The sequence below is a fragment of the Arachis hypogaea genome, chromosome 6 (assembly GCF_003086295.3).
Source record: "Arachis hypogaea cultivar Tifrunner chromosome 6, arahy.Tifrunner.gnm2.J5K5, whole genome shotgun sequence".
Taxonomy (NCBI): Eukaryota; Viridiplantae; Streptophyta; class Magnoliopsida; order Fabales; family Fabaceae; genus Arachis; species Arachis hypogaea.
In genome coordinates, this window is record NC_092041.1 from 62,486,647 (window position 1) to 62,513,771 (window position 27,125).

At 36.2% G+C, this 27,125-nt stretch overlaps 1 non-coding gene across 1 annotated transcript; it reads left to right on the forward strand.

Annotated features, from left to right (window-relative positions):
* Nucleotides 1–12,996: 12,996 nt before the first annotated feature.
* Nucleotides 12,997–13,104, forward strand: LOC112699720 (small nucleolar RNA R71). The gene has a single exon (XR_003152661.1). It is a non-coding gene; the product is annotated as a small nucleolar RNA R71 (small nucleolar RNA).
* The last annotated feature ends 14,021 nt before the right edge of the window (nucleotides 13,105–27,125 follow it).

The following is a 27,125-nucleotide window of genomic DNA, read 5'->3' on the forward strand; positions in this document are numbered from 1 at the left end:
ATTATAAATCATTTGAATCCGCCTAACTGAGATTTACAAGGTGACCACAGCTTGCTTCATACCAACAATCTCCGTGGTATCGACTCTTACTCACGTAAGGTTTATTACATGGACGACCCAGTGCACTTGATGGTTAGTTGTGCGGAGTTGTGACGAAGTGTGATTCACGTTGAGAGCACCAAGTCATTGGATCCATTGTTGATGATGACAATTTAGGAGGCTGGTGCATGAAATTGTGATCTCAATAGCGCCAACAACTTGGTACGAACAATTGTAATCTCAACTCTTTTTCACAACTTCGTACAACTAACCAGCAAGTGCATTGGGTCGTCCAAGTAATAAACCTTATGTGAGTAAAGGTCAATCCCATGGAGATTGTCGGCTTGAAGCAAGCTATGGTCATCTTGTAAATCTCAATCAGGCTGATTTAAATGGTTATGGAGTTTTAATAATTAAAAGATGAATAAAAATAAAATAAAGATAGAGATACTTATGTAATTCATTGGTGGGAATTTCAGATAAGCATATGGAGATGCATTATTCCTTCTGAATATCTGCTTTCCTATTGCCTTCATCCAATCCTTCATACTCTTTTCCATGGCAAGTTGTATGTTGGGTATCACCGTTGTCAATGGCTACCTCCCGTCTTCTCAGTGAAAATGGTCCTCTACGGTTTCTATACGGCTAATCAACTGTCAAATTTCTCGTCTCAAATGAAAAATACCAGGAACAGCTACCGCATGGCTAATCAGTTGTTGGTTCTTGATCATGTGAGAATAATATCCAATTATCCTTTTGCATCTGTCACTACGCCCCACAGTTGTGAGTTTGAAGCTCGTCACAGTCATCCCTTCCCAGATCCTACTCGAAATACCACAGACAATGTTTAGACTTTTCGGATCTCAGGAATGCTGCCAATTGATTCTAGCCTATACCATGAAGGTTCTAATCTCGGATTCAGATGCCCCATTGTTAGAGGGGAGTCAATGTGAATCATTGATTAGAAACCCAAGGGATAAACTCTCTAGCTTTCGCAGGTAGAACAGAAGTGTTTGTCAAGCACGCATTCATAAGTGAGAATGGTGATGAGTGTCACAGATCATCACATTCATCAGGTTGAAGTGCGAGTGAATATCTTAGAATAAGAATAAGCTTGAAGTGGAAGGAAGAACAATAGTACTTTGCATTAATAATCGAGGGATAGCAGAGCTCCACACCTTAATCTATAGTGTGTAGAAACTCTACCGTTGAAAATACATAAATACAAGGTCTAGGCATGGTCGAATGGACAGCCTCCCCGAATGGCATATGAATTCGAAAATAGGGAAAAAGACCCCTAGTACAATAGTAAAAAGTTCTATTTATACTAAACTAGTTACTAGGGTTTACAGAATTTAGTAAATGATGCAGAAATCCACTTCCGGGCCCACTTGCTGTGTGCTTGGGCTGAGCATTGAAGCTTTCACGTGTAGAGGACTTCTTTGGAGTTAAACGCCAGTTTGTAACTTGTTTTTGGCGTTTGACTCTAGCTTGCAACTTGTTTCTGGCGTTTAACGCCAGAATATGGCAGAAAGCTGGTGTTGAACGCCAGTTTGCGTCATCTAAACTCAAGAAAAGTTTGGACTATTATATATTGCTGGAAAGCCCTGTATGTCTACTTTCCAAAGCAATTGAGAGCACTTCATTTGGATATCTGTAGCTCCAAAAAATCCATCTTGAGTGCAGGGAGGTCAGAATCAAACAACATCAGCGGTCCTTTTTCATCCTCTGAATCAGATATTTGCCCAGGTCTCTTAATTTCAGCCAGAAAATACCTGAAAACACAAAAAAAAACACAAACTGATAGTGAAGTCTAGAAATGTGAATTTTGTTTAAAAACTAATAAAAATATACTAAAAACTAACTAAATCATACTAAAAACTATGTAAAAATAATGCCAAAAAGCGTATAAATTATCTGCTCATCACAACACCAAACTTAAATTGTTGCTTGTCCCCAAGCAACTGAAAATAAAATAGGATAAAAAGAAGAGAATATACAATGAATCCCACAATATCAATGAAACTTAGTCCCAATTAGATGAGCGAGGCTAGTAGCTTTTTGCTTCTGAACAGTTTTGGCATCTCACTTTATCCTTTGAAATTCTGAATGATTGGCATCTATAGAAACTCAGAATTTTAGATAGTGTTATTGATTCTCCTAGTTCAGTATGTTAATTCTTGAACACAGTTACTTTATAAGTCTTGGCCGTGGCCCTAAGCACTTTGTTTTTCAGTATTACCACCGGATACATAAATGCCACAGACACATAAGTGGGTGAACCTTTTCAGATTGTGACTCAGCTTTACTAAAGTCCCCAGTTAGAGGTGTCCAGAGTTCTTAAGCACACTTTTTTTGCTTTGGATTACGACTTTAACTACTCAGTCTCAAGCTTTTCACTTGGACCTTCATGACACAAGCACATGGTTAGTGACAACTTGATTTAGATGCTTAGGCCTGGATTTTATTTCCTTAGGCCCTCCTATCCATTAATGCTCAAAGCCTTGGATCCCTTTTACCCTTGCCTTTTGGTTTAAAGGGCTATTGGCTTTTTCTGCTTTCTTTTTCTTTTTCTTTATTTTTCTCTCTTTTTTTTCCCACTTTTTTTCACTGCTTTTTCTTGCTTCAAGAATCAATTTCATGATTTTTCATATCATCAATAACATTTCTCTTTGTTCATCATTCTTTCAAGAGCCAACAATTTTAACATTCATAAACTTCACTATAAAAAATATGCACTGTTCAAGCATTCATTCAAAAAACAAAAAGTATTGTCACCACATCAAAATAATTAAACTAATTTCAAGATAAAATTTGAAATCCAAGTACTTCTTGTTCTTTTGTGATTAGGCACATTTTTCATTTAGGAGAAGTGGAGGATTCATGGAATTATTCATAGCTTCAAGGCACAGACACTAGACACTAATGATCATGTAATAAAGATACAAACATGGATAACACATAAAGCATCAAATTTGAAAAATAGAAAAATAAGAACAAGGAAATTAAAGAACAGGTCCACCTTAGTGATGGCGGCTAGTTCTTCCTCTTAAAGATCCAATGGAATGCCTGAGCTCCTCTATGTCTCTTCCTTGGCTTTGTTGCTACATCCTTAGTGCTTTTGGTGCTCCTATCCTTAGTTGCTCCCAATAGTTGTGTGGAGGAAAATGTATCCCTTGAGGTATCTCAGGGATTTCTTGATGAGGGAATTCCTCATGCTCTTGTTGAGGTCCATGAGTGGGCTCTCTTGTTTGCTCCATCATTTTCTTAGTGATGGGCTTGTCCTCTTCAATGAGGATGTCTTCCTCTATGACAATTCCAGCTGAATTGCATAGGGATCACCTTTTTCTTGGCCACAACTTCATAGAAGTGGTCTTGATGGACCTTTGAGATGAATCTTTCCATCTTCCATGGCTCAGAGGTGGAAGCTTTTGCCCTCACTTTCCTCTTTCTAGAGGTTTCTCCGGCCATAGGTGCCATAAATGGTTATGGAAAAACAAAAAGCAATGCTTTTACCATACCAAACTTAAGATGTTTGCTCGTCCTCGAGCAAAAGAAGAAAGAAAGAAGGGAAAGAAGAAGAGAATGAAGGAGATGGAATGAGAGAGAGAGAGGTGGGGTAGGTGGGGATCCTGCGGGGGTCCACAGATCCTGAGGGGTCAAGGATTTCTCATCCCTACTCCAATTAGGCGTCTAAACGTCCTTAGTGTGCAATCCTAGCGTTTAACACCAGACTGCTGCTTGTTTCTGGCGTTAAATGCCAGCTTTTAATCCTTTCCTGGCATTAAACACCAAGCTGCAACCTGTTTCTGGCGTTTAACACCAGTTTGTTGCTTCTTTCTGGCGTTTAACGCCAGGCTGGTGCTTCTTTCTGGAGTTTAACGTGCATAATGGTGCCAGACTGGGCGTTAAACGCCTATGCTGCTACCCTTACTGGAGTTTAAACGCCAATAAGTTTCTCTTCCAGGGTGTGCTGTTTTTAATGCTATTTTTTATTTTTCTTTAATTTTTTGCAGTTGTTTTTGTGACTCCACATGATCATCAACCTAAAAAAAGAAAATAACATAGAAAAATAAAATTGGGTTGCCTCCCAATAAGTGCTTCTTTAATGTCAATAGCTTGACAGTGAGCTCTCATGGAGCTTCACAGATGTTCAGAGCATTGTTGGGGCCTCCCAACACCAAACTTAGAGTTTGAATGTGGGAGTTCAACACCAAACTTAAAGTTTGGTTGTGGTCTCCCAACACCAAACTTAGAGTTTGACTGTGGAGGCTTTGTTTGACTCTGCATTAAGAGAAGCTTTTCTTGCTTCCTCTCCATGGTTACAGAGGGAGATCCCTAAGTTTTAAACATAAGGTAGTCCTCATTCAATTGAAAGATCAACTCTCCTCTATCCACATCAATCATAGCTTTTGCTGTGGCTAGGAAGGGTCTACCAAGGATGATGGATTTAGCCTCATCCTTTCCAGTGTCTAGGATTATGAAATCAGCAGGGATGTAAAGGCCTTTGACCTTTACTAGCATGACCTCTACCTGTCCATAAGCCGTTTTCATGAATTTGTCTGCCATCTCTAATGAGAATTTGGCAGCCTGTACCTCAAGCATTCCCAGTTTCTCCATTACAGAGAGTGGCATTAAGTTTATGCCTGACCCCAGGTCACACAGAGCCTTCTCAAAGGTCATGGTGCCTATGGTACAGAGAATTAAGAATTTACCAGGATCCTGTTTCTTTTGACATAATCTCTGCATAACTGATGACAAGTCATCATATACCCATTTTCTATGCTTTTTCATACAAGAAATTGATGATTTGTGCTTAAATATTGAATGCTTTTTGTACTTAAATGATATATTTTCTTGATATTTTAATTTTATAAATCTTGTAGGAAATAAGAAGAAAAAGAAGCAAAGAAGCACAAAAAAAGGAGAAAAAAAGAGCTTTGGGGTACACTTTGAAGTTGGGGTACACTTTGGAGCCTTAGGCCACGCTTTTAAAAGCGTGGCCCATGACCAAATCAAGGAAGGAAGCAGCCAGCACGATTCTGCCCTGCCCTTGCCAAGGGCAGGATCGTGATGCACATTAAGGATTGGAAGCAAAATTTTCGCTAAGTTAAAATCTGGGCGCTCACAGCATGACCATGCCTACTTCAAAGGGCTATAACTTGAGCTACAGACGTCCGATTGATGTGCTTCCAGTTGCGTTGGAAAGCTGACATTCAGAGCTTTCCAACGATATATAGAAATCCATATTTGGCGTCCAATTGAGGCAGGAACGAAAGGCATCTTTAAGGGCCAAAAATAAGCAAAAATAAGCCAAGGAAATTAATGAAGCGTGTGCGTCCTCTGTGGTTCGAACACGGGACGAGAGAGTTGGAACATTGCCCTGCCCTTGGCGCGGGCATGGCAGCATCGTGTGTGTGGCAGCACCATGCACGCACCAATTTCGATCCTGGCGCACCAATTTCCTCCCCTGGCAGCACCAAGCGCGCGCACCAACTCAAATCTGGCGCATCAACTTTTCTGCCCTGCCCTTGGCGCGGGCAGGGCAGCCTCTCAAGCACCATGCCGTGCCAGACTCGCACCAATGGCGCACCAATCCTCGACCACGCCGCACCAAATCCACGCACCAAGCTTCAATTTTCTGCCCTGCCCTCCACAAGGGCAGGGCAGCCTCCTGGGAGTGTTATGGGCCAAAAATCAACCAAATTTTCATTTAAATTCAATTCCTCTCCAAATTGAATCAAGGCCAACCAAACCCATTTCTCCTCAAATCCAAAGCAAGCAAAGCCCAAATCATCACTCAAAGGCACATGGATCAAGTAATTTAGGATTTTCATTCTTGTAATTTGTTTTAATTTCATTTTCATTTTATTTTGTAAAGCCTATATAAGGCATCATTTCCATCTTTGAAAGGAGGCCGGCTCCATTAGGAATAGATAGCTCTCTCTTTAGTCTTTCTCTTGTTTTGAAATTTTGGATTGAGGTTGGAGAAATTCTGTTCCAATCTTTGATCTGAAATTCATTTGTGTTCTTCTGCATAATTAAGGAAATTGAGAAATTGGATCTGAAGTTTCTTTCACTGCTTTCATCTTTCTTCTCTTCTGCAATTGTTCTTGGTTGGATCAAGGAAGGAATTGAGATCTAGACTTGTTTTCTAGTCTCTTTGATTTCCTGAGATCTTCAATCTCATTTGGCAATTAAACTGAATTTAATTTCTGTTTGCTTCTTCAAGCAATTCTGCTTTCTGTTTAAGATTTGTTGCAAGTTACTTTTCTGCTTGATTGCTCCTTGCATTCTCTTGTTGAATTTCTTGAATCCCAGCTCCCAAAATCCTTTTATTCTGCCTACAATTTAAATTTTCAGTTGCTTGATTTATTGCTTCCTTTAATTTCCAGCACCCACTCCCCATTTACATTTAATGCAATTTACATTTCTTGTCATTTAAGATTCTTGCAATTTACATTTCTTGCTCTTTAAGTTACTTGCCAATTTACTTTCTGCATCTTTAAGATTTCTGCCATTTACTTTCTGTTGGCTACATTTCACACAATTCACTCAATGTTAGCTTGACTAAACTAATCACCCACTAAAGTTGCTTGATCCATCAATCCCTGTGGGATCGACCTCACTCTTGTGAGTTATTATTACTTGATGCGACCCGGTACACTTGCCGGTTGGATTTGTGTGTTGGAAATTCGTTTTTCCACAAAAACACCATCAAGTTTTTGGCGCCGTTGCCGGGGATTGATTAGATCAACAATGATTAAGTGGGTGAGAAGTCTAGATCAAGCATTTTTTTCTTTTTTGTTCTCTGTTCTAAGTTGAAACCAAGGTGTTTGTGTTTTTGCCTCACAAAGAAATTCTCTCTCTGTGACATGACTTTCAATTTTCAATGGTGTTGTGTTTTGCAAAATTCAAATGGAGTTCACCTCATCTTTTAGTCAAACAAACTTCATGGGATATTGCCCGCCATCACAATATGATTCAAGTCAGTATCCTAATTATGGTTGGGAATATCACCAGGAAGACACAAATTCTGAGCACTCCAATCCATGGAGGTTTGCTTCAGAACCCCAAGATGAACAAGAGAATTATGAGGGATACCAACCACCACCACAAAATGATTCATATCATTATCCTCATGGTGGATGGGAGTATCACCAAGAAACTGCAAATTCTGAGCAGTCAAATCACATGAAAAATTATCCACCCTTACTTCCCAGTTTCTCATTTCAAAATTCTTCATCATTTGATTATGCCTCAACACAAAATTCCCTCCAAGATCCATACAACTCATCTCACCAACCACAAAATTACTCTCAACCTTTATCCTTTGAGCTAGTGGCTGAGGATCCCCTTCAAAAGTCCAGAGAATTATTGGAAAGACAAGAACAAATTATGGAAGAACAAAAACAACGCTGGACAGAACAATCTGTGAGTGAAGAAGAGGAAGAAGAGGTTCCTATATCAATTGAAATTTCAATGGAGGAAGAGCAAGATGAGGAGGCTACTGTATCAAGTGAACTTTCAATGAAGAACAAGGTGGTTGAAAATGAAATTGCACTTGAGATGACAAGGGAACATAAAGACTCACAACTCTCACAAACTTTCCTGACCCAACAACTCTCAACACTTGAATCCATGATTGAAAGGTATGAAGAGGAGATGAAGAAAGCTTGGGAAGATCAACAAACCTCCTCCATGAAAGAGCTACTAAAGCAAATGTTGAGTGTAAAAGAGGAAGAGGAAGAACAAGCTAGTGAGGAGGACAATCAAGAACGTCCAAACTCAAGGGAAACAGAGAGGCACATGAAGGACAAGCTCATTGAACCACCAATTCAAAAGGCTCTGGATGAAGATCAAACTCCAAAAATCACACAGCAACCATGTTTTAACATCAAAGAAGTGAAGGCAACTAACAAGAGCACCAATTCTGTCCCTAAGTCAGCAAGCAAGCTCAACCAAGCCAATTTCAAAAGAAAGCTTGCTGAGAGGAAACCAAGAAAGGGGACAAAAGCTGAAACTTCTCCCCCCTTGAAGTCTTTCCTCTTAACCAATTGGAAGAGGAGGAAGAAAGTGAAGAACAACATGTCAAGCTAATGACACTAAAAGAGCACTTGTTGGGAGGTAACCCAACCGTAGGTATAATTTCTTCTCTTCTTTGTTTTCGTTCTTTACTTTGTTTAAATTCAATAAATGGGCATATGGTTACATTCTAAGTTTGGTGTTGTCTTACAACAACTTGTTTTCAATCTTTTTGGATGATTGCATCAAATCAAAAATGGAAGTGACACACTAAGATTCTAAGTTTGGTGTGCCACTTAATTCTCTATGCAATTCATTAAGCAACACCACTTGTCTGCATAATCATAAAGCCTTTGCAGTGTTGTTTTTCTTTTGGTTTGACATTTTATTATTCTGTTTACTTTAGTTATTTCCTTATTTTTAATGCTTCCACTTATTTTGCTCCTTAACTGTTTTTGTTAATATATCACCAAGAGATCTTTATTCATGACATATTCTTGGCTTGGTGATTGTATTCAACAAATAACAGTTTCTTTTGTTTAGTTTTAGTTCAAATAAATTGACATATGGTTGCATTCTAAGTTTGGTGTTGCTATGCAACAAAATTTGGTTCCAATGCTTACTAGATACTTGCATTAATTTCAAGTGAAAGTGTCACACTAAGTTTGGTGTGCCACTTATTTTTTTATGCAATGTATCATGCACACCCTCTTATGTTTGCAATCAAAATGTCTTTGTCTCTTGTGCCTTGATTTTTATCTTAAATTTTGCTTGCTCAAAACACATGTACTGCTAACATTTCATTGTGTAAGACATTCATGATCCATCTTAGCCCCATAGCCATTGTTCTAATTGTTGCTTGAGGATGAGCAAGCACTCTAAGTTGGCAAGGGAAAGGGAAGAATTGGAGAAAAAGGACAACAATAATGAAGATGAACTACAAGGTTGTAAAGTTCCTTTTCCTCTCTTTTGTTTCCAACACTTTAAATTGCATGATTGTCTTTATATTCTCTGTATGCATGTGTGGTATGACTGAGCATAGCTTGAATTTTGATTGAAACATGGTGCTGTGACATTATAACTACCAACTTGAATCCTGTGAATTCAAAAGCAATAAAGCATCATGATCATAAACAAACAAGGCATTAAAGAAGATTTTAGCATGTGCATACAAGTATTGGAAAGCTAGTATGATTAATTGTTGCTCAATTCCATTGGATTTTATTTAATTGAAGTTTTTCATCTAGTACATTTTGTGAAATCTTTTGAAATCATGAAAACCTTGAAGAAGCAAATACAATTAAAGCAAGAAAAGAAAAAGGGAAAGAATGAGAAAGCTAAAGGCTCTGAGTACCAATGGCAATTTATTTGCTAAGTGCTTGTGGTGTTTATGTATCAAGCCAAATGCTTGAAAACAAAACACTTAGAAGTCAAGGCTAGGCTCAAGTGCAAAAGCACTCCCTCAAAGCTCAAGGCTCTGAGCATCAATGATTAGAGAGTCAAGAAAAGAAAAGAAAAATGAGCTTAATGAAGTCCTCTAATTAAATGCTTGTGGTGCTTATGTATCAAGTGGTAATACTTGAAAACAAAGCATTTAGAAGTCGTAGCTTTGTTATTAACTCATGGGGCAAAGCACCCAAAAGGAGAAGCTAAAAAAAAAAATCAAAAGCTTGTTTCAAGGAAGAATTATAAGAAAAAGATTTCATAAATTGAGCTAAGTGGAAGCATCAATCATTTACATCTCTTTTGTAATTGTAGCATGCATAGAAAACTAGCTTGCCATGAACATTAACTTGCTACTCTTCTTACCTTGGATTGTCAATTTCTATTGCATGATTCTTTTCTTGCTTGGGGACAAGCAAGGTTTAAGTTTGGTGTTGTGATGACAAGTCATCATATACCCATTTTCTATGCTTTTTCATACAAGAAATTGATGATTTGTGCTTAAATATTGAATGCTTTTTGTACTTAAATGATATATTTTCTTGATATTTTAATTTTATAAATCTTGTAGGAAATAAGAAGAAAAAGAAGCAAAGAAGCACAAAAAAAGGAGAAAAAAAGAGCTTTGGGGTACACTTTGAAGTTGGGGTACACTTTGGAGCCTTAGGCCACGCTTTTAAAAGCGTGGCCCATGACCAAATCAAGGAAGGAAGCAGCCAGCACGATTCTGCCCTGCCCTTGCCAAGGGCAGGATCGTGATGCACATTAAGGATTGGAAGCAAAATTTTCGCTAAGTTAAAATCTGGGCGCTCACAGCATGACCATGCCTACTTCAAAGGGCTATAACTTGAGCTACAGACGTCCGATTGATGTGCTTCCAGTTGCGTTGGAAAGCTGACATTCAGAGCTTTCCAACGATATATAGAAATCCATATTTGGCGTCCAATTGAGGCAGGAACGAAAGGCATCTTTAAGGGCCAAAAATAAGCAAAAATAAGCCAAGGAAATTAATGAAGCGTGTGCGTCCTCTGTGGTTCGAACACGGGACGAGAGAGTTGGAACATTGCCCTGCCCTTGGCGCGGGCATGGCAGCATCGTGTGTGTGGCAGCACCATGCACGCACCAATTTCGATCCTGGCGCACCAATTTCCTCCCCTGGCAGCACCAAGCGCGCGCACCAACTCAAATCTGGCGCATCAACTTTTCTGCCCTGCCCTTGGCGCGGGCAGGGCAGCCTCTCAAGCACCATGCCGTGCCAGACTCGCACCAATGGCGCACCAATCCTCGACCACGCCGCACCAAATCCACGCACCAAGCTTCAATTTTCTGCCCTGCCCTCCACAAGGGCAGGGCAGCCTCCTGGGAGTGTTATGGGCCAAAAATCAACCAAATTTTCATTTAAATTCAATTCCTCTCCAAATTGAATCAAGGCCAACCAAACCCATTTCTCCTCAAATCCAAAGCAAGCAAAGCCCAAATCATCACTCAAAGGCACATGGATCAAGTAATTTAGGATTTTCATTCTTGTAATTTGTTTTAATTTCATTTTCATTTTATTTTGTAAAGCCTATATAAGGCATCATTTCCATCTTTGAAAGGAGGCCGGCTCCATTAGGAATAGATAGCTCTCTCTTTAGTCTTTCTCTTGTTTTGAAATTTTGGATTGAGGTTGGAGAAATTCTGTTCCAATCTTTGATCTGAAATTCATTTGTGTTCTTCTGCATAATTAAGGAAATTGAGAAATTGGATCTGAAGTTTCTTTCACTGCTTTCATCTTTCTTCTCTTCTGCAATTGTTCTTGGTTGGATCAAGGAAGGAATTGAGATCTAGACTTGTTTTCTAGTCTCTTTGATTTCCTGAGATCTTCAATCTCATTTGGCAATTAAACTGAATTTAATTTCTGTTTGCTTCTTCAAGCAATTCTGCTTTCTGTTTAAGATTTGTTGCAAGTTACTTTTCTGCTTGATTGCTCCTTGCATTCTCTTGTTGAATTTCTTGAATCCCAGCTCCCAAAATCCTTTTATTCTGCCTACAATTTAAATTTTCAGTTGCTTGATTTATTGCTTCCTTTAATTTCCAGCACCCACTCCCCATTTACATTTAATGCAATTTACATTTCTTGTCATTTAAGATTCTTGCAATTTACATTTCTTGCTCTTTAAGTTACTTGCCAATTTACTTTCTGCATCTTTAAGATTTCTGCCATTTACTTTCTGTTGGCTACATTTCACACAATTCACTCAATGTTAGCTTGACTAAACTAATCACCCACTAAAGTTGCTTGATCCATCAATCCCTGTGGGATCGACCTCACTCTTGTGAGTTATTATTACTTGATGCGACCCGGTACACTTGCCGGTTGGATTTGTGTGTTGGAAATTCGTTTTTCCACAAAAACACCATCAATAACCAAGTCATTCAGTTCATTGGTGAGCAAGAGGGGTTCATCCACTCAAGTCTCATTACCAAATAACTTGGCATTCAGCTTCATGATTGCTCCAAGGTACTTAGCAACTTGCTCTTCAGTAATATCTTCATCCTCTTCAAAGGAGGAATAGCCATCAGAGCTCTTGAATGGCAGAAGTAGGTTCAACAGAATATCCATGGTCTCTAGATGAGCCTCATATTCCTTAGGTTCCTCAATTGGGAACTCCTTTTTGTCCAGAGGACGTCCCATGAGGTCTTCCTCACTGGGATTCACGTCTTCCTCCTCCTCTCTAGGTTCGGCCACACCAAGGTTATGGCCTTGCACTCTCTTTTTGGATTCTCTTCTGTATTGCTTGGGAGAGTTATAGGAGGAGTTTCAGTGACTCTTTTACTCAGCTATCCCACTTGTGCCTCCAAATTTCTAATGGAGGACCTTGTTTCATTCATGAAACTTAGAGTGGCCCTAGATAGATCAGAGACTATGTTTGCTAAGTTAGAGAGGCTCTGCTCAGAATTCTCTGTCTGTTGCTGAGAGGATGATGGAAAAGGCTTGCTACTGCTTAACCTGTTTCTTCCACCATTATTAAAGCCTTGTTGAGGCTTTTGTTGATCCTTCCATGAGAAATTTGGATGATTTCTCCATGAGAGATTATAGGTGTTTCCATAGGCTTCACCCATGTAATTCACCTCTGCCATTGCAGGGTTCTCAGGATCATAAGCTTCTTCTTCAGAATATGCTTCTTAAGTACTGTTAGATGTATTTTGCAATCCATTCAGACTCTGAGAGATCATATTGACTTGCTGAGTCAATATTTTGTTCTGAGCCAATATGGCATTCAGAGCATCAATTTCAAGAACTCCCTTCTTCTGAGGCGTCCCATTATTCACAAGATTCCTCTCAGAGGTGTACATGAACTGGTTATTTACAACCATGTCAATGAGTTCCTAAGCTTCTGCAGGCGTTTTCTTCAGGTGAATAGATCCACCCGTAGAATGGTCCAATGACATCTTAGACAATTCAGATAGACCATCATGGAATATATCCAGGATGGTCCATTCTGAAAGCATGTCAGAAGGACACTTTTTGGTCAATTGCTTGTATCTTTCCCAAGCTTCATAGAGGGATTCACCTTCTTTCTGTCTGAAGGTTTGAACATCCACTCTAAGCTTGCTCAACTTTTGAGGAGGAAAGAACTTGGCTAAGAAAGCCGTGACCAGCTTATCCCAAGAGTTCAGGCTATCTCTAGGTTGAGAGTCTAACCATATTCTAGCTCTGTCACTTACAGCAAAAGGGAAAAGCATAAGCTTATAGACCTCGGGACCAACTCCATTGGTCTTAATAGTATCACAGATCTGCAAGAATTCAGTTAAGAACTGAAAAGGATCTTCTGATGGAAGTCCATGAAACTTGCAATTCTGTTGCATTAGTGAAACTAATTGAGGCTTTAGCTCAATGTTGTTTACTCCAATGGCAGGGATTGAGATGCTTCATCCATGGAAATTGAAATTTGGTGCAGTGAAGTCACCAAGCATCTTTCTTGCATTGTTGTTGGGTTCGGCCATGTTTCCTTCTTTTTCGAGATTCTTTGTAACGTTTTTTTTTTATTGTTGTGCTTTAGCTTTTTTTAGCTTATTCTTCAAAGTCCTTTCAGGTTTAGGATCTGCTTCAACAAGAATGTCCTTGTCCTTGCTCCTGCTCATACGAAAAAGAAGAAAACAGAAAAGAAAGTATGGAATCCTCTATGTCACAGTATAGAGATTCCTTTATGTGAGTAGAAGAGAAGAAGAGTAATAATGAGGAAAGAAGAAGAGAAATTCGAACACAGAGAATGGAGGGGTTTGAATTTTGAGAAGAGAAGTGTTAGTAAACAAATAAAATAAATAGAGAGAGAGAGAGAGGGAAATTCGAAAATAATTAAAAGGAAAAGGAAAATATTTTTGTTTTTATTTTAAAAATTTAGTTAGAATTCGAAAATTAAGAGAAGAAATAGAATAAAATTAAAATTTAAAACAATTAGTTAATTAAAAAGAATTTTGAAAAAGAAGTTAATGATTTTCAAAAATTAGAGAGAGAAAAGTGGTTAGGTGGTTTTGAAAAAGATAAGAAATAGTAAAACAAACAAAAAGTCAATTAGTTAATTGAAAAAGATTTGAAAATCAATTTTGAAAAGATAAGAAATTAGAAAAGATTTTGAAATTGATTTTGAAAAAGATATGATTTGAAAAAGATATGATTGATATTTATTTTGAAAAAGATTTAAAAAGGAGGTTAAAAAGATTTTATTTTTAAAATTAAAATTGATTAATTGACTAACAAGAAACAAAAAGATATGATACTAGAATTTAAAGATTGAACATTTCTTAACAAGAAAGTAACAAACTTCAAATTTTTGAATCAATCACATTAGTTGTTAGTAAAGTTTTCGAAAATTATGAAATAAAATTAAGAAAAAGATTTTGAAAATAAATTTTTAAAATTTTTGAAAATAATAAAAAAATGAAAAAGATTTGATTTTTGAAAAAGATTTTGAAAAGATAGGATTTTTTTTTGAAATTGAAATCTTGACTTGACTAACAAGAAACAACTTATTTTAAAAAAAATTTTGACTAAGTCAACCCTAAATTTCGAAATTTATGAGAGAAATAAGGGAAAGATATTTTTTAATATTTTTTTTGAATTTAATGAGGAAAGAGAAAAACAACAAAATGACTCAACACATAAAAATTTTGGAGCAAAACAAATGATGCATGCAAGGACACTATGAATGTCAAGATGAACACCAAGAACACTTTGAAGATCATGATGAACATCAAGAACTTATTTTTGAGAAATTTTCAACAAAAGAAAAACATGCAAGACACCAAACTTAGAGATTTTTCATGTTTTGACTCTATGAATGCAAAAATGCATATGAAAAACAACAAAAGACACAAAACAAGAAAATATGAAGATCAAACAAGAAGACTTACCAAGAACAACTTGAAGATCATGAAGATCACCATGCATGAGTTTTCGAAAATTTTTGAGAAAAATAAAAATATGCAATTGATACCAAACTTAAAAATTGACTCTAGACTCAAACAAGAAACACAAAATTTTTGGTTTTTATGATTTTATTAATTTTTTTTGGATTTTTTTCGAAAATTATTTTGGAAAAAAACGAAAAAGAAGAAAAATTTTTGAAAGATTTTTGAAAACTTTTTAAAAATAAAATAATGGTTAAAACAAGAAGATAATTACCTAATCTGAACAACAAGATAAACCGTCAGTTGTCCGAACTCTAATAATCCCCGGCAACGGTGCCAAAAACTTGGTACATGAAATTGTGATCTCAATGGCGCCAACAACTTAGTACGCACAATTGAAATCTCAACTCTTTTTCACAAATTCGCACAACTAACTAGCAAGTGCACTGGGTCGTCCAAGTATAAACCTTACGTGGGTAAGGGTCGATCCCACGGAGATTGTCGGCTTGAAGCAAGCTATGGTCATCTTGTAAATCTCAGTCAGGCGGATTCAAATGGTTATGGTCATCTTGTAAATCTCAGTCAGGCGGATTCAAATGGTTATGGATTCAAATTGTGGGAATAAGATCCAATAATCCTTTTGCGTCTGTCACTACGCTCCACAGTCGCGAGTTTGAAGCTCGTCATAGTCATCCCTTCCCAGATCCTACTCGGAATACCACAGACAAGGTTTAGACTTTCCGGATCTAAGGAATGCTGCCAATTGATTCTAGCCTATATCACAAAGGTTCTAATCTCGGATTCAGATGCCCCATTGTCAGAGGGGAGTCGATGTGAATCATTGATTAGAAACCCAAGAGATAAACTCTCTAGCTTTCCCAGGTAGAACGGAAGTGTTTGTCAGACACGCGTTCATAAGTGAGAATGGTGATGAGTATCACAGATCATCACATTCATCAGGTTTAAGTGCGAGTGAATATCTTAGTACAATAGTAAAAAGTTCTATTTATACTAAACTAGTTACTAGGGTTTACAGAATTAAGTAAATGATGCAGAAATCTACTTTTGAGCCCACTTGGTGTGTGCTTGGGGTGAGCATTGATACTTTCACATGTAGAGGCCTTCTTTGGAGTTAAACGCTAGTTTGTAACTTGTTTCTGGCGTTTGACTCTAGCTTGCAACTTGTTTCTGGTGTTTAATGCCAGAATAGGTCAGAAAGTTGGCGTTGAACGCTAGTTTATGTCATCTAAACTCGAACAAATTACAGACTATTATATATTTCTAGAAAGCCCTGGATGTCTACTTTCCAACGCAACTGAGAGCACGCCATTTGGACTTTTGTAGCTCCACAAAATCTATTTCGAGTGCAGGAAGGTCAGAATCCAACAGCATCAGCAGTCCTTTTTCAGCCTCTAAATCAGATATTTGCTCAAGTCCCTCAATTTCAGGCAGAAAATACCTGAAATCACAGAAAAACACACAAACTCATAATGAAGTCCAGAAATGTGAATTTTGTTTAAAAAATAATAAAAATATACTAAAAACTAACTAAATCATACTAAAAACTATGTAAAATCAATGCCAAAAAGCGTATAAATTATCTGCTCATCAGTACGCGTGGGTGGACTTTGGTGCTAAAGGCACAATTCCAGCCTAAAACTCATGCAACTCTCTGGAATTTGTATGGGAGCATGAAAATTTTGGATTCCATGTGTACGCGTGGGCGAGACGTACGCATGGATGGTCGAAAAGCTTGGGGTCACACGTACGCGTGGGTGACGTGTACACGTGGCATGGTGCTTTGTTTTTCAAAATTTTTCCAAGTTCTTGCACCAAACCAAGCATTCCAAACCTCCAAACAGCTAATGAAACACTATAAAACCTTATTTAACCTACTAGACTCCGAAATAAACTCAACTAACCAAACAAAACATGAAATGAAACTAATTTTACCCATATTTACATAAGAGAAAAATGAAAAGGTGTTACCATGGTGGGGTATCTCCCACCTAGCACTTTTGTTTATTGTCCTTTAGTTGAACTTTTGGGGAGCTCTCATCAAGGTGGCTTGTACTTGAATACATCCTTGAACATCTACCAATGCTTGGACTTCCAATAAGCTCTATCATTCAAAATTAATAGCTCTAAGCTTTGATGGATTTCTTCATAAACCATGAGCTCCCAAAGTTAATCCATATCTTCTAATCCGGGATCCCACACTTTTATTTTGACACCCGTCTTCAAGTTGATCATGGTAATTTCCTCTGGGTGGTATGCAAGCTGAATTCTCATAAGGGCATCAAACTATCCTCCTAGACCCATCCATTTGAGCACTACACCAATTCATGCTCCTCAATTTTGAGATTCCAACCATAATGAGCCTAGATTTACACTGCCAACCACTAAACATTCTTCTCTTACGCTTAATTCTGCAAAGCGCCCTAAGTTGGCCATCCGTTTCAAGAACACTATATTCAAGTGGGATAATAAAGCTAAGAGTTATGAGTTTTACCCATTCAAATGAAGGACTAGATGGTGACTTAGGTAGAGAAGTTCCCAATGATCTTGATAAAGCGTGTTCCACTCCCGTCCATCCTCTTCTAGAAGCTTCCACCACTTGACAAGGTTCTTCAAGCTCTACCTCTTGCCAAGCTTCCTCAAGTTCGCATTCTTCTTCACCAAATTTGTCTAGCTATTCCCCATCACTCAAATCATAAATAGGAGGTTTAGTGAAATCTACCTCAACATCAATTCCAAGTCCAATGAGGAAGGATTCATCAAGCTCAAAAGGATCATATGTTGATCCGGAATCATCATAGATAGGGAAACTTAGTGCTTGCCCCATTTCTTTCAATTCTTCAATCATGTTGTGCCTTAGAGGTTGCGTACTCTCATCCTTAACATCACTTTCACACTTCATGGAAGAAGGCTCTTCACCTCTAGGTTCCTCTTTGCACTCAACATCTCCTAAATCTTTAATCACTTCCTTTGGTTCAATTATCTTTACCTTCTCCTCTTGTTGCACTTCTTGTCTCAACTCCTCTTCTTCACCTTGAAGCTTCAAGTTCATTCCCTCACTATGCTCTTTGGTTGCTTCTCCACATTCAACAATGGGAGTGCCTTGATCACGTAAGCTTAGGTGGGATGAGACCATGTTGCTAACGGCTTCCACCATAGTAGCAGTCTTGGCTTTTAGCTCCTTAAACTCCTTTTTCGTCTCCTCTTGTTTCCTTTGGATATAAGATCTAAGATCTCTTTGTTCTAGCATGAGGGCATGTAGACCTTTGTCTATTGGGGGCGGTGGTGGAAAAGGTATTGTAGTTGAACGGTGGTTCATATTGGTGAAAGTCTTAAGCTAGTGTATATGAAATTTGTGATTCTTGGGAGTATTGGTGTTGGAATGGTGGTGGCTCTAAATATGGTTCATATGGTGGCTGGTATGGTGGAAATGAGTTAGGATCATATGGAGGTTCATGGTGGTATGAGGCTTGTGAGTGAGGTTGATAACAATGTTGAGGGTTTGGTTCATAATTGTGTACATTATGGGGTGGATTGTAGCCATGAGAGATTGGAGGAGGTTGTTGCCATGAAGGTTGACCATAAGCATGTGGCTCCTCCCTAAATTGATATCCATTCCCACAATGTGGTTTCTCATTAAAGCTTTCATTACCTACAACATAATTGTAACCAAACTCATAGTGAAAGTGAAAACAAAAACAAAAGCTAACAAAAAAAACAAAGAAAACAAGGTCCTACAACTAGCAACATCTAACAAAGAAGCAAAAGGAAAACATATTCACAATATCAACATATATACAATAGCCAATAACATATCACCATTACAATTTCTTGGCAATGGCACCAAAAATTTGATAAGAGAATTATGGTCGGTCTAGAATTTTTCTTATAGAGAAGAATTATTTCATTGTAAGTATAGCTCCAAACCAACTAATAACTCTCACATCAAATTTTAATATGTTGGTTGTCATAAGTACAAACAACAATGAAAATTAACCGAAGTATTCAAATCTCGGGTTTTCTCACAAGGAATTGCAATGAAGTGATCAATTATTGACTCTGGAGGAACAAGGGGGTTTGATTTGGTAAAAGGGCAAGAAAATAAATAACAAGAAAAGTAAATCAAGTAACTAAAGAAAGTAATTAGTAAAGAGAGACATTCATGGCAAGGATTGAAAGTATAGGCTTTCTATCCTAGTCACTAATCATAACAATAATTGACAAGAGCTTATCTTATTTTGTCATCTCCAACAATGGAAGAAGGTACAATGTTATCTTCACACGAGAGAAAGTCAAATAAGACTTGTTAATCTGAATCCAAAAGTCCTAATCAACTTATTAATTGAATTAGCAAAAGATTAGCGTCAATGAAAACAATATTAACTAACAACTCTAGATCACCGACATAAATTGGGTATTAATGACTCAAGAGCACCTAATTTTTCGTTCCAAGCCGAGAATGCTCAAAAATCTACTCTAACATCCAACCAAGCATTTTGTCAAACACTTGGAAGGCATAAAAGGAAAGCATAATAAAAGTGCTAGAATAATAAATCTATCAACTACCAATTGCAAGGAAATAACAATAACAACTCAAATCAACAATAAAAGAACATAAAACATAAATTGCATTAAATGCAAATCCAAATCCAAAAAGGGTGTTCATTGATGAGAAGTCATCATATGCTAGCTTTGCAAGCATTTTTCACTTGTTTCATTAGGTTTTATGCACTTTCTTGCATTGTAAGTAAGTAATTTGGAGTGGAATTGCATGATTTTATTGAATAAATCAACCACCCTTTAATTGACACAAAATCATGAGGTTTAAGCTAAAATTAATTGGTTTTTAAATGAATTTTAAACCTTGTGAATTTGATGATACTTTGATTGGTTGTTTTGATTACTTGTAGGTGAAGAAAAGAAAGAAATGAAGAAAGTGTAGCCTAAAGGAAGAGAAAAGCGTGGCACAATCAAGGACAAGGGCCATAGAGCTCTTACCAAGAGCTCAGCGCTCTCACAAGGAGAGCTACTCAAGAGACCAAGGCCAAGCAAAGGGAAAGCTAAGCTCTCCTTGTGAACCGAGCACTACACAATAACAAGGGAGCAAGGCAAAATTGTTCAAAGCTTGGTTGGTGCCAAGAGCTTTATCGGGGTCCTTCCAAAAATAAATTCAAGGAAAAAATTTGCTAGTGAAGGCCACAAGGTTCGAACCCTTGACCAAAGGAAAGAAAGGGGAGCTACTAACAAAGGAAAATAAGCCAAAATTAGTCAAAATGCACTCCACAAGTTTTGAACCCAAGACGTGGAAGGCCCAAAAGGAGCGCTACTCTTCAAGGATTTTTTCCAAAGTGCACCCAGCAAGTCTCAAACCAGGAACCTCATTCCTCAAGCAAGAAAGTTGTGCTCTTGGGGAGAACCGAGCGCTATGGAGTCTGTCACAAGGGTTGGTGCGTGCAACATTGACATGGCTAAGGCAAGGGAATGCTGTGCTCATGCCATGAACCGAGCCTTACCCTGGGAGCAACACCCATGGGCTAAAAATTCAAGCAAAATTCCAAACTAATTCAAGTCTTCACCAAATAAAAAAGGCCACTCCAAATTCTAAGATCCAAAAATAGGAAGTGTATAAATAGAAGTTAGTTAGATTTAGAAAGGACTTTTGGACTTTCATTTTTGAACCTTCTTTTATTTTAGTTTTATTTTGAGCTCACTTTTACATTTTTAGCTTTGAATTGGGATTGAGAGCTGAGTTCTCTCCTCCTGGTTCTTACTTCTGCATTTTTTACTTTCTGTTTATGAATTTTAGATTGAGATTGAAGGAATTCTGTTTCAATCATTGATCTACAATTCATCTTTGTTTTCTTCTGCATAATTCTAAGATTTGGGAATTGGAATTAGCTTTCTTTTTTCATTTGTATTTCTTCTGCTACTTTTGCTTTCTGTTTTGGAATTTGAATTGAGATTAAAGAGCTTCATTGATTCAAAGTTTGAGAATCATCTTTACCTCTCTTCTCAATTGTTCCAAGAATTGAATCTGAGCTTCCTTTACTGCTTTCGTTTTCTTTTCTTCTACAAGTTGTTCTCTGTTGGATCAAGAAAGGAATTGAGATCTAGACTTGTTTTCTAGTCTCTTGACCCATGAGATCTTTACTCTCTTAGTGAGAGTCTGCAAGTTAAGTTTGGTTCATATGTTGTTTGCTTCTTCAAGAAATTTTACTCTTCTGTTTGATATCTGTTTCAATTCAAGTCATCTTCTATTCTTCTGCTGATTGCTGATTACTGTCTTTTGTTTAAATTTTTCATTCCCATCTCCATTACCCCTTTATAATTCATGCAATTTACATTCCTTGCACTCTAAGCTTCAGCCATTTACATTTCTTGCGATCTAAGTCACTGTCATTTACTTTACTTGTTCTTTAAGATTCGGCTCTTTACTTCTTCTGCACTTTAAATTCTTGTCAATTTTCCCTCTCCCTTTACTTTTCATGCAATTTAGCTTCTGTCAGATACAAATCACTCAAATCAACTCTTGTTTGCTGGACTAAAATCAACCACTAAACTAAAATTGCTCAATCCTTCAATCCTTGTGGGATCGACCTCACTCATGTGAGTTATTATTACTTGATGCGACCCGGTACACTTGCCGGTGAGTTATGTGTGTTGGAATTCGTTTTCCAAAAATAACACATCATTCATAAACTAAAAGAGGCATAAAAAGGGAAATTAACAAGAAGAAACTAGAGGATTGAACTACTAGAGCATGAAAATGTAAAAGAAACAAGATAAAAACAAGAATTTAAACCTAGATCTAATATGCAATTAACCCTAAGAACCCTAATTCTAGAGAGAAGAGGGAGCTTCTCTCTTTAGAAAGCTAACCTACATGATGCTAACCTAAAACTAATTGCTCCCCCTTTGTCCAAGCTTTAATTCTTCATGAAATAGCCTCAATAATGAGTTGGATTTGGGCCTAGGAAGCTCAAAAATCGCCCCCAGTATTTTTACATTAATGAGGTCACGTGCTACTTATAACGCGTACGCATGCACCACGCGTACACGTCATCTGGAGTTTTCCTTCTCACGCGTACGCGTCATATCACGCGTACTCGGTGCCTGGCGACCTCATCTCCACGCGTGCGCGTCTGTCACGTGTGCGCATCGATGTATGCACTCTAAATCCTTGTTTTTTCATGAATTCTCTACTTTTCATGCTTTCCTCTTCACTTTCTCCATCCAATACTTGCCTTATGAACCTGAAATCACTCAACAAATATATCAAGGCATCAAATGGAATTAAAGTGAATTAAAATTGCCAATTTAAATGCCTAAAAAATATGTTTTCACTCTTAAGCACAAATCTATGGAGAATTACAAAACCATGCTATTTCATTGAATAAATGTGAGATAAGTTGATAAAATCTCCTAAATTAAGCACAAGATAAAACACAAAATTGGGGTTTATCACCACGCAATCGTAGCATCGAGCTCTACAAAGCTCGGAAAGAAATTAGGTAAGGAAACCACATTCCCAGTTTCAATTTCCTCTTCTCCAATTCGAAAATTGTATGGTTTTAGGTGTTGAGAGTTTTGGTTAATTTGATATTTTAGAATCAAATTGACTTGAGAAATTAGTGGGCTTTTGCTTAATTAAGGGACATACTATGTAAGGATCTTCAACCCTAGTAAATCTCTTAGTTAATGGTGTTTTCAGTATTAAGTGTGTATGTATGGATGCAATGATATGAAATAGGTGATGTATATATGTGTTTTGGAGCGAAATTGAGGAGATGGGATCTTGATGGGGAACTTTGGAGGCTGAATTTTGATGGTGGAACTTGTGAGCTTTCTTAGTTAGGTTGCCTTTGGGCTATACGAGGAAATCAGCCAAGATATGATTTTAGTTTCTCATATTTAATATATAATGTCTTGTGAAAACTTAGGCTAAATTATTATAGGATAGGTTGGAATGCATGAGTATGTTAAATGCTTAGCACCGTTAATGATAATTGTTGAAATAGGTTGAGTATTGGTTTGGTGATTGATGTTTGTGATGAAAATAGAATGCTAAATGATGATAGATATGGTGATGTGAATAAATACGCATGAGGTGGTATATTGATGAACTTATTTGTATAAAGTTAAGGTACTTAATGAATAGGAATTTATCGTCGATCTAGATTTTCACAAATTAGAATTCCATCGTTGAAAGTATAGTCTAGACCAACAATTAACTCCTAAATAAAATGTTTTAAATCCAAATTATAATAACCAAGATCGAGAGTACTTCAATCTCGGGTCGTTCTCCCTAGGAGTTGCAATGAAATGTATAATTATTGGCTGTGAGGGAGCATGGGATTTGAAAATACAAGAAAGTAAGAAATGTAAATAGCAAGAAAGCAAATAAACATGTAAGGAATGTAAATGGCAACTTAAAGCAAGAATTGGAAAATTTAGGATTCCTATCCTAGTTATGGACCACAAACATGGCAATTGTGTGGGGTCAATCCAAATTAGTTAATCCTCCTTGAGAATTAGTCAAAAGGAAATAATTGATCTCAATTCATAAGTCCTAATCAACTTACTAATTACAAAGTGAAAGACAAGCGTACCAAACCAATTAGCCATTCCCATACTATGCGGAATGGACATCCACAACTCAATTCCACCTAAACACCCAATTTCTCAACCAAGAGTGTGAAAACTAAACATGCAAGAAAATAGACATCAAAGCAATAAAAGTCAAAAGCAATAAAATGCAAGGAAAGAAAACTTCAAATGCATGAAACCTCTTGGCAAGTAATTGAGAACTAAGGTTACCTATCCTAGACATCGACCACAAACATATGGCTGAAAGTTGACCTATGCGTACGCACACATAGACTTATGTCTACTATAGTAAATTGCATATCATTTTGAAGCCCCAGACGTTTGCTTTCCAATACCGCTGAAATCGCCTCATTTGGACCTCTGTAGCTCAAGTTTTGACCAATTTAGTACAGAGAGGTCAGGGCTGGGCAGCTTTCCAAATCCTTCATTTCTTGAATTCTTCCCTTTTGCATGCTCTTTTCCTCACTTCTTCAACCCATACTTGCCTTGGAAATCTGAAATCACTTAAGAAATACATCAAGGCACCAAATGGGATTCAAGTGAATAAAATTGACTAAATTAAGCACAAAATAGAATGTTTTCACTTTCAAGCACAATTTAGGAAGAAATCTCAAAAGCATGCTATTTAGGTGAATAAATGTAAGTTTATGTGATGGAATCCACTCAAATCAAACCAAAATATATCGTAAAATATAAATTCATCAGTACTTTAATTATAGAGTGTCAAATAATTTAAAACATGAACCCAGTATGCTCCAATCAAAATGGTTCTACCTGATGAAGAGACAATATAAATTTGCATATTATTTTTAAACCAATTTACTATATTATATTTCTTTAATTACTTTTGATATTATTTTATAAGAAAAAAGATATTTGAAGGAAGAGTTTATGTTATGACCAACCATAGTGTTGGTCAAATAAGATTAGGTTGAAGCCAACTAGACTTTAATAAAGGATTTGTTTCAGGAAAGATTATATTTTTCACTTAGCTAAAGAGTTAAGAGTATGTAAGGAATAAAGGTTTTATTTTAAAATTATGAGAAAATTTTTAAAAATTGCACAATTGATATTGTGTACAGAGAAGTTTTCTAAAAATTGAGATAATTAGATATTAATTTAATTAATTAGTATCACTTTGTTATTAGTCTTCATTTTTATGTGTTTTTTTTTAGTTTGAAAAAAAAATATAAATAATATTTAAATTTTATTTAATGCATAATCAAAGGTGCAGCCTGTGATATGCAATAATCAATTTTGAAAATATAAATAGAGTTACGGTTATTTATAAAAAAAATATGTCCATATATTTTTTTATTTTCTCGTAGACATTAAAATAATTATTTATTGTATATTATACCTTTTTCTTTATTTAATCTGAGAATTTTATGATTTTTTTATTATATATTTTTGTTCAGTATTCGCACAAATGACAAAAAAATATATGAGCTTAATTTATATAAGTTAATTAAGTCAATGAAATTTTTTTTTCCAAATATATATCTAGGACATAAATGCAAAAACATAAGCATTTTTCATAGATTGCACAAGTATTTATACTAGTATATATTATAAAGATTTGACAACTGAAATGACCTATTCTAAAAATTTCTATTAATTATCATTATCACATATCTGTTAACAAGATATCCTCACGATGAATATAATATTAGAATTTTGTTTGACCTACTACGAATAGCATGGTAATTCTCAAAGTATTTATTATATTTTGATTTTAGATACCTAATGTTCTAGAATACTAGTTGAATATATAAATATTGGGTATGATTTAGATTCTTCTACAATTGATAATTAGTCAATAAAAAATCTATTAACTCTAAGTAATGAATTTAAACTTTATGATTATAATGTCAGAATTAAACAAAGGCTTGGTAATGAGTTTCTTATGTCAATCATGATTCATTAATATAATGGTAACAAATTAGAATTTGATAATTAATCCGTATATTGAAGAGTTAACTAAGAGTAAGAAAGATGATAAAAATTATATTTTATTATTCTTGTGTTCTTAATAAAAAATAATTATTTTATACTATCAAATCATCAAGAATTGGTGCTAGCCACAACCTTAATTAAAAAATTTAATATAACTAATTCATTATCTACTTAGTATTGAATCTATAGATCTCATGTATATAAGTGTTCTAGTATCTTAAAAAAATTATTTAATTATTATTTATTTGATCAAATAAAATATTATCTTGATTCAAATAGAATACCTTTTTATTCTTTGTTAGTACCAATAATAATAATAATCACATGAAAATTGAAAATATTATATAACAATTAAGAATAATTAGCTATTCTATTAACAGTTTTAAATTTGAATTTTAAATTGAGTTGTGATTTTATGCTTTTTTATTTTTTTGTTGCAGTTTAAGTGGTGTTTGTAACACCCTAATTTTTAGCACCTCATGATCGTACTAAAAGTTCAAATGTTATATACCTTTAAACCTTTTTATTCTATACTACCGTTATTTAATATTGAGCCTTCGTAAATACGAACCGAAACTTTATTTAAAAAAAATGAAATAGTTTTTACTTTTAATTACTTAATCACAAAGATATATATATATATATATATATATATATATATATATATATATATATATATATCCCCAAAGATATACATAGACTTAATCAAGGATCCTCAACTACAAGTTCTACCTCTCTAAAAACCGAAATATTAAACAACGAAAGAAAAATAAAATCTAACAACTCAACTCGTAAACATAATCTTTTATGTTCTTGTAACTCTGCACTAAAATTTTGCACCTGTAGCTAAAAGGGGTGAAAATAGGGGGTAAGAACTGGGGAGTTCTTAATAGGGTCGGGGGTAGATAATTAAATTCGTATTATCGCAGTTCAGTTAATCATAGCCCAACATAGGGAGCCGGAACAATAACTAGTCATAGAGATTCAAATATTAACAATCAATGAAAATCACAAACACACTCAAGCAACCACAAACAATTCACAACACCCAACCAAAAACAAAATGTACAAACAGAGATGATGCAAGTATATTCCTATTGCAGGTAATGAGCTCATTTATCGATTTCGATCCACACCCGACACTATCCGACTCGCAAGTCAGATAAGACATTCTAGCGGCATAATCTCTGCAAGATTCCAACCTCTTGCAGGCGTTGATTCTCCAACTGAACTATGCCGAACATGACCTCTGCATGTGACCCATGTTCCTGGAAGACATTCCACATTTACGAGCATCCCCGCACAGTCATTGACATCCAAAGCCCACAACTTAACATTTTCATATCGGCACCATAACTATTTACTTTCCATCGCTTTCTCGTGACCTTTCAATCATTCTCATATCCGATGGTAGACAGTCTTTTAAGGCTTTTTCTTTATCTTTGTCCCCTGCTCTCTTGTGGCAGAGATCCCTTTAGTTAATACATTCTTTTAATTCTTTTTTCTCTGTTATTTATTGAATTATATTTCGACTTAACTCAGCAATTTTTGTCTAGGTTTGGCTTCCAGTACCATAACCTTTGTAAGCAACCTCTGTCTTACAAGTCCAACTCTCTTGAGCCGATGTATGTAAACATAATAAC